This window comes from Portunus trituberculatus, chromosome 3, assembly GCF_017591435.1.
Source record: "Portunus trituberculatus isolate SZX2019 chromosome 3, ASM1759143v1, whole genome shotgun sequence".
Lineage (NCBI taxonomy): Eukaryota > Metazoa > Arthropoda > Malacostraca > Decapoda > Portunidae > Portunus > Portunus trituberculatus.
In genome coordinates, this window is record NC_059257.1 from 711,039 (window position 1) to 718,538 (window position 7,500).

At 40.6% G+C, this 7,500-nt stretch overlaps 1 pseudogene; it reads right to left on the minus strand.

Moving 5' to 3' along the window:
• Positions 1 to 1,952: 1,952 nt before the first annotated feature.
• The window catches only part of LOC123508286, a 44,331-nt pseudogene continuing 38,783 nt past the window's right edge, over positions 1,953 to 7,500 (minus strand).

Sequence of the window (7,500 nt, forward strand, 5' to 3'; positions counted from 1 at the left end):
CCATTCGCTCATTGATTGCCTTCCTCACCAGCACAACACCCTCTCTTATGTTTCGCTGTCCACAATTCTCGGCCCTAAGACGTCTTGACACAGGGCCAAACAGCATATCATAAGTCTGGGTGTTGAATATACAGTGGAGATTAATAAGCCAACTACCACTAAGCACCATTCGCTCATTCGCTCCTTCAAATCCTTCCTCACCAGCACAACACCCTCTCTTATGTTTCGCTGTCCACAATTCTCGCCCCTAAGACGTCTTCACACAGTGCCCGGCAACAGCATATCATAAGTCTGGGTGTTGAGCGGCCGCTGCTACCGAGCTAACTACCATTAAGTACCATTCACTCATTCGCTCATTCATATCTTCACTAGAATTTATTTTCGCGTCGTTTTCATCGCTATTTCATCTTCACGGGAATTTATTTTCGCGTAATTTCTCTCTTCTCTCTCTCTGTCATTATTACGTTTTATTCATCTATGTTTCCTTAGTTTATTGTTGATATTCTCGTAATTTCGTTTATTTTTTACGGATTTAAATTTTGGCTTGTTTGCTTTGTTTATTCCCTCGTCATGTTGGTGGTGTCTTTATTCGCGTTCTTCGGTCTTCTCGTCCTTACCTCTCCTTTCTCTCCTTCCTCTCTCTCCCTTCCCCTTCATCTCCTTCGCTTCTCCCAGTCAGCCTTTCGTCTCTCCTCTCACTCAGCCAAGGACAAAATGACAAATGAATGACCAAACCAAGTCAAACAAACGCCAACACGGACAAATATTGCTTTATTTCGCTCCCGCTCAGGACACTGCCAGGCTCACACATGATGATGACGATGATGATGATGATGATGATGATGATGATGATGATGATGATGACTGATGATGATGATGAGGATGGTGATGACGATGCAATACCACACAATTTCGCTCGGTGCACCTACACACAGATACAACACAACACACACACACACACACACACAGAGAGAGAGAGAGAGAGAGAGAGAGAGAGAGAGAGAGAGAGAGAGAGAGAGAGAGAGAGAGAGAGAGAGAGAGAGAGAGAGAGAGAGAGAGTAGAGTAACAAGAGAGAGAGAGAGTAGTAGTAGTAGTAGTAGTAGTAGTAGTAGTAGTAGTAGTAGTAGTAGTAGTAGTAGTAGTAGTAGTAGTAGTAGTAGTAGTAGTAGTAGTAGTAGTAGTAGTAGTAGTAGTAGTAGTAGTAGTAGTAGTAGTAGTAGTAGTAGTAGTAGTAGTAGTAGTAAGTAATAATAATAATAATAATAATAATAATAATAATAATAATAAGTAGTAGTAAGTAGTAGTAGTATAATAATAATAGTATAGTAGCAGTAGTAGTAGTAGTAATAGTAGTAGTAGTAGTAGTAGTAGTAGTAGTAGTAGTAGTAGTAGTAGTAGTAGTAGTAATTGTAGCAATAGTAGTAGTGTTTTTTCTGCACAAACACACCCTAACACCTCCAAACACACTTAAAACACCTCCAAGCACACCCAAACATACCCAAAACGCATTTTTTCCTTCAACACACTCAAAACACACCCAAACATACTCAAAATCACTTCCAAACACTCACACACACTCAAAACACACTCAGTCAAACCTCAAAACACACCCAAACAGAAAAATTTTCCTCCAAACATACCCAAACACACTCAAACACACAATTTTTCCTAAACAAACACTTTCAAACACACCCAAACATAAGACACACCCAAACAGACATTTTTTTCCTCTAAACACTCCTAAACACAATTTTTTTCCAAACACACAACACACTCAAACATACCCAAAACACACCAAACACAATTTTTCCTACAAACACATTCAAAACACACAAACACACTTACAAGACACACCCAAACAGACATTTTTCCTCCAAACACACCCAAACACAAATTTATTCCTCCAAACACACACTCAAACCACAAACACACACAATTTTTCCAAACACAATCACACAAAGGTGGATGTGGTATTGGCCTGGATGCCTTCCTGCCTCACGCGAGCCAGCACTGTTTGGTGGTACAGTACATGTCGCGTTTGAGCGGTAATACACAGCCCGCGTTTGGATCCCCTCAGAGCACCATCTTCGTACACATCGCCGCTGGAACACCCACTGTACCTCTGTGGCGCTGTACCTCTGTGGGGAAAGGGAAAAAAAGTGTTTGGATTAGGAAAATTGGAGGTTTGGATGTATATTTGAGCGTGTTGGAGTGTGTCTGGGTGTCTTTGTGTATTTTGATGGTGATTTGAGTGCTTTGATGGTGTTTTGAGTGTGTCTCGAGTGTTTGGAGAATGTTTTGAGAGTGTTGGAGTGTGTTTGAGTGTGCTTTGGTGTCTTTTAGTAGTGTTTGTGTATTTTGATGGTGATTTGAGTGTGTTTTGGGTGTGTCTTGAGCGTGTTTGGGTGATTAGAGATATGTTTGGGTGTTTTTGTGTGTTTGACTGTGTTTGGAGGTATTCTGAGTGAGTTTGAGTGTGTTTTCAGTGTGTTTAAGTGTGTTTGGATGCTTAGAGATGTATTTGAGTATTTTGAAGGTGACTTGAGTGTGTATGTGTGTGCTTTGAGTGTGTTTAAAGATGTGTTTGAGTGTGTTTGGGTGTGTCTTCAGTTTGGATGATTAAAGATGTGTGTTGGTGTGTTTTTGTGTGTTTTGTGTGTGTTTGGAGTGTGTTTTGGGTGTGTCTGGAGTGTGTTTGTGTTTTGGCGTGTTTGAATGTATTTTTGTGTTTGGGTGTTTTGATGGTGATTTGAGTGCGTTTTAGTGTGTTTTTGAGTGTTTGAAGGTATTTTGAGTGTATTAGAGTGTGTCTGGCGTGTTTTGACCGTATTCTGAGTGTGTTTAATGTGTTATGGGTGTGTTTAATGTGTGTTTTGGGTGAGTGTTGAGTGTGTTTGGAGGTATTCTGAGTGTGTTTGTGTGTGTTTTAGTGGTGTTTGTGTATTTTGATGGTGCTTTGAGTGTTTTGTGTGTGTTTGGGTGTGTTTTGGATGTTTTGTGTATGTTTTGTGTGTGTTTTGGTGTTTTTGTGTGCTAGAGTGTATTTGGAGGTATTCTGAGTGTGTTTGAGTGCGTTGGGATATTTAGATATATGTTTGGGTGTTCTGATAGTGATTTGAGTGTGTTTTGAGTGTGTTTCGAGTGTGCTTGGTGTTATTCTGAGTGAGTTTGGGTGTGTTTTAGTGGTGTTTGTGTATTTTGATGGTGCTTTGAGTGTTTTGTGTGTGTGTGTGTGTGTGTGTGTGTGTTTTGTGTGTTACGTTTATGTTTTGTGTGTGTTTTGCTGTGTTTTGGTAAGCCTGAGTGTGTTTGGAGGAATTCTGACTGTGTTTGGAAGTGTTTTGAGTGTGTTTAAGTATGTTGGGATGTGTAGAGATATGTTTGGGTATTTTGAGTGTGATTTGAGTGTGATTTGAATGTGTTTTGCGTGTGTTTTGAGTATTTTTGGAGGTATTCTGAGTGTGTGTGGGTGTGTTTTGGTGGTGTTTGAGTATTTTTATGGTGGTCTCATGTGTTTGGGTGTGTTTTGAGAGTGTTTTGAGTGTGTTCAATGTATTTTGTGTGTTTTGAGTCTATTTTGAGTGTGTTATATATGTTTGAGTATGTTTTGTGTGTCTTGAGTGTGTTTTGGTGATTAGAGATGTGTTTTGGTGTGTTTTTGTGTGTTTGGTTGTATTTAAGTGTATTTTGGAGTGTGTTTGGAGATATTCTGAGTGTGTTTTGGGTGTTTTATGAGTGAGTTTGAGTATGTTTGGGTGTGTTTTGAGTGTATTTCCGGTGGTGTGTTTTGAGTGTGTTTTGAGTGTGACTTTATGTATTTTGAGTGTCTTTACGTGTTTTGAGTGTGTTTTGGGTGTGTTCAGAGTGTTTTGAGTGTGTTGATTGTGTTTGGATGTGTTTGGGTGTTCTGAGTGTGTTTGGGTGCGTTTTTACGTGTTTGAGTGTTTAGAGATGTGTTTGCAGTGTGTTTTGGGTGTGTTTAGATGTGTTTTGGTGTTTTTCGTGTTTGTGTTTTGACTGTGATTTGAGGTGTTTGGGTGTATTTCTGTGTTTTGGTGTTTTGAGTGTGTTTTAGTGGTGTTCGGTTGTGTGTTTATATTCTGAGTTTATTTGAGAGAGAGAGAGAGAGAGAGAGAGAGAGAGAGAGAGAGAGAGATCTCTCTCTCTCTCTCTCTCTCTCTCTCTCTCTCTCTCTCTCTTTCTCTCCTCTCTCCTAATCCGTCTCTTACCCACTCCCTCTCACTCTCACCTCCTCTCTCTCTCTCACTCACTCCCCTCTCACTCTCTCACCCGTTGGGATTTCCGTATTCGACCAGTGTGATTCCCTTGACTTCAGTGGATCCGTCCGGCCAGTTTGGTGTTATTTCGTGCCTCAACACCACCAGGTCGCTCTCACCCGCCTCTGAAATAGCAGCAGTACTGGTTGAACCTTCACATCTGATGGTGAATTGAGCGGCCACCAGATGTCACTGGGGAACTCCGGATCACTGAAGCCAACCTGTGCTTAACTATGAAGCCGTATGGTGTTGTATAATCAGATATAAGTGATTTAATTTAAGGGCGTCTTAGTAAGACACTGGAAATTCTTCATCGTGATATATCTCTTGAAACCAGAGCTACAGTCTTTAACATCTGGTAGTTATATTCACACTGTAAACAAGGTTAATCTAATATTGTGTTGCCCAGTCATTCAGCATTATCAGTGTGCACTATTCACCTGGAAAAGTACTCACTTAGAGTGTATTAGTCTCTATTCTGACAAATCTCAAAGTGAGACAAATCTTGCCATTTAAGATTTAGCAGGTGGCCGTCCCTAATCCAAGACCCTGCTGGGGCAACGGCACCTGGCCTGGAGGTATGATTTCTCACCGCTTGCTGTGGAGACTAGCGGTGTGCTCGGGCCAGACTTCAATGACTTACTGGATGATATTGGTAGAAGAATCACCCAACGCAGCGGGAGCCTCGAGAGACAGGTTGGCTGCGGCAACGCATCAGCCTTGCCGTAGCGCGGGGCAACACAGCTGCCATCTGCGGGCCCCATTAGTTGCCGAAAGGCCCACTATAAATCATGTTTTGTACCCATATGTATAAATAGTAAAGTTGTTTTGCCTGAGTGAATGCCTATGTATGTGCTTGTACGCATGCCAGTATGAAAGTAGGGGAAAACACACACAGACACACAATCAAATGAGACATTGGTGAGGGAAACTGTAGACAAAAAGAGATGTGTGGTGATATTTGGTGTGGAGGAGGATAAGACACCGAGTAAAATGGAGAGAGAGAAAAACATAAAAAGGTGATAAATAATATCATTAATGTGGTGCAGGAGGAGGAAAAGACCTAGTACAAGAAATAGAGGACTTCCATAGAATTGGAAAGTTCACAAGAGAAGGTATGAGGCCAATAAGAATCAAACTTAAGTCACAAAAGGATGTAGATGAATTGGTGGAGAAATCATGGAGGCTAGCCCAGCAGGAAACAACAAGGAAGATTTGGTTGAGAAGAGATCTCGGTGAAAAGGAAAGAGAAATGTTAAATGAGTTGAGAAAGGAGGCTTTGAAAAAAAAATGAAGAGAGGACAGAAGAGGAGAAGAAAGAGTTTTCTGGAGAATCTTGGATATGAGACTGAGGAAGTGGTTCATAACCCAGAAAAGTACAGTAAGAAAGGACTAAAGAAACTTACGTATGAGCGGAATGTAATGTATTCCAACATAAATGGAGTGATATCGGGGATTTTAGAACTCAACGATTACTTGAGGACAAGAACCCAGATATTGTGGGTCTTACTGAAACAAAACTGAGAGAGGGAGAAGACCTGATGATGGTTGGAGAAGGAAATATAATGTTTGGAAAAGAAATAGAGTAGGTAAGATGGGAGGAGGAGTGATGTTGCTGGTTAAAAAAGATATAAAGGTGGATCAAGTGAAAGAAGGTATGGGAAAGGCAGAAGTGCTAAAGATCAGAGCAGAAACTAATGAAGGAAAAAGAGGCACTACATAGTGGTGTACGTACCACCTAAGACAAATGCATGGTCAGTACAGGAATATGAAGAAATGATAAGTGATACAGGAACATGTCTGGAAGAAATGTTGGGTGGCTGTGAACGAACTATAATGATGGGAGATTTTAATTGTAAAGAGGTGTGTTGGGAGGACTGGTCAATGGAAGGATCAGAGACAACATGGGGAAATACACTATTGACACTGGCAATGGAAAATGTGTTAACTCAGTGGGTCAAAGAAGATACTAGGTTTGGAGGAGAGGAGCATCGTCAAGACTGGACTTGGTCTTTAGTACAGAGCCAATGGTCATTGAGGAGATGAGGGTGGAGTGCCCTTTAGCAAAGAGTGATCATGCAGTTTTGGAGTTCAAGGTGATAGATGAAGAGAAATCTAGAAGAAATGAAGAATATAAAGTGGGAAGATGGAATTATGCCAAGACAGATTTTGGAAACCTAAAGAAATTCTTTCAAGAGACAAATTGGATGAAATTCAAGAGTGCTATGGGAGCAAATGAAAAGTGGAAGGAATTTATAAAATATACAAAGAAGGTGAGAAAAATTTGTACCAATAAGACAACATAGAGAAGTTGGAAAGCAGGACTGGTTTAACGATAGATGTGAAAAGGCTAGAACAAGAAAAGAGGATGCATGGAAGAGGTGGAGAAGGAAAAGACGGATTAAGCAGTGGGAAAGTTACAAAAGAGCAAGAAATGAATATGTGTTGATTAGAAGAGAAGAAAGAAAGAAACAAGAAAAGGATATAATTGATAAATGTAAAGACCAAACCAAGGCTTTTTTACAGACATGTGAACAACAACATCAAAAATAGAGAAAGTATTGAAAGTTTAGAAGTAAATGGAGTATGCAGTGAAGATCCCAGGGAAATGGCAGAGGCTATGAATGAATGCTTTCGGAAGGTATTCACAAAGGAGACTGCTTTTGACAAACCACTGGTAATGGAACAGAAAGGGATTATGAAGGAGTTTCAAGTAACTGTGGAGGAGATCAAGAATATGATGGGGAGTTTAGAAGTGAGAAAAGCTGTGGGACCTGATGGGGTATCAGGATGGATTTTAAGAGAATGCAGGGAGCAACTGGCAGAAAAAGTTTGTGAAGTAATTGATGCCTCATTAAGGGAAGGTGTAGTGCCCCAAGACTGGAAAAGAGCTAACATTGTCCCAATCTATAAATCAGGTAACAAGAGAGACCCATTGAACTATAGACCAGTGTCACTTACAAGTGTGGTAGCTAAGATGTGTGAGAGGGTGGTGAAGAATAGATGGACAGACTTCTTGGAGAAAAATGACATACTTTGTGAGTGTCAATTTGGTTTTAGAAAAGGGCGTTCATGCACGACAAACCTGATATGTTACTATTCGAGGGTGATAGATGTAATACAGGAAAGAGATGGTTGGGCTGATGGAATATATCTGGATTTAAAAAAGGCCTTTGATAAGGTACCACACCGGAGACTGATCTGGAAACTTGAAATGGTAGG